At 41.2% G+C, this 1,089-nt stretch overlaps 1 non-coding gene across 1 annotated transcript; it reads left to right on the forward strand.

Annotated features, from left to right (window-relative positions):
* The first annotated feature begins 637 nt into the window (after positions 1–637).
* Positions 638–745, forward strand: LOC112713349 (small nucleolar RNA R71). The gene has a single exon (XR_003158322.1). It is a non-coding gene; the product is annotated as a small nucleolar RNA R71 (small nucleolar RNA).
* Positions 746–1,089: the final 344 nt, after the last annotated feature.

The raw sequence follows: 1,089 nt of genomic DNA on the forward strand, positions 1-1,089 counted from the left end.
ACCTTGTTTCACTCATGAAACTTTGAGTGGTTTTGATTAGATTAGAGACCATGGTTGCTAAGTCAGAGGTGTTCTGCTTAGAACTCTCTGTCTGTTGCTGAGAAGATGATGGAAAAGGCTTACCACTGCTAAACCTGTTTCTTCCATCATTGTTATTGTTGAAACCTTGTTGGGGTCTCTGTTGATCCTTCCATGAAAGATTTGGATGATTTCTCCATGAAGGATTATAGGTGTTTCCATAGGGTTCTCCCATGTAATTCACCTCTTCCATTGAAGGGTTCTCAGGATCATAAGCTTCTTCTTCAGATGAAGCCTCCTTAGTACTACCTGGTGCATTTTGCATTCCAGACAGACTTTGAGAAATCATATTGACTTGCTGAGTCAATATTTTGTTCTGAGCCAATATGGCATTCAGAGTGTCAATCTCAAGAACTCCTTTCTTCTGATTTGTCCCATTGTTCACAGGATTTCTTTCAGAAGTGTACATGAATTGGTTATTTGCAACCATTTCAATCAGCTCTTGAGCTTCTGTAGGCGTCTTCTTCAGATGAAGAGATCCTCCAGCAGAGCTATCCAAAGACATCTTGGACAGTTCAGACAGACCATCATAGAAAATACCTATGATGCTCCATTCAGAAAGCATATCAGAGGGACACTTTCTGATTAATTGTTTGTATCTTTCCCAAGCTTCATAGAGGGATTCTCCTTCCTTCTGTCTGAAGGTTTGGACTTCCACTCTAAGCTTACTCAATTTTTGAGGTGGAAAGAACTTTGCCAAGAAGGCATTGACTAGCTTTTCCCAAGAGTTCAGGCTTTCTTTAGGTTGTGAGTCCAACCATATTCTAGCTCTGTCTCTTACAGCAAAAGGGAATAGCATAAGTCTGTAGACCTCAGGGTCAACCCCATTAGTCTTGACAGTGTCACAGATTTGCAAGAACTCAGCTAAGAACTGATGAGGATCTTCCAATGGAAGTCCATGGAACTTGCAATTCTGTTGCATTAGAGAAACTAATTGAGGCTTAAGCTCAAAGTTGTTTGCTCCAATGGCAGGGATAGAGATGCTTCTCCCATAGAAGTCGGGAGTAGGTG

Source organism: Arachis hypogaea, chromosome 9 (assembly GCF_003086295.3).
Source record: "Arachis hypogaea cultivar Tifrunner chromosome 9, arahy.Tifrunner.gnm2.J5K5, whole genome shotgun sequence".
NCBI classification, from domain to species: domain Eukaryota; kingdom Viridiplantae; phylum Streptophyta; class Magnoliopsida; order Fabales; family Fabaceae; genus Arachis; species Arachis hypogaea.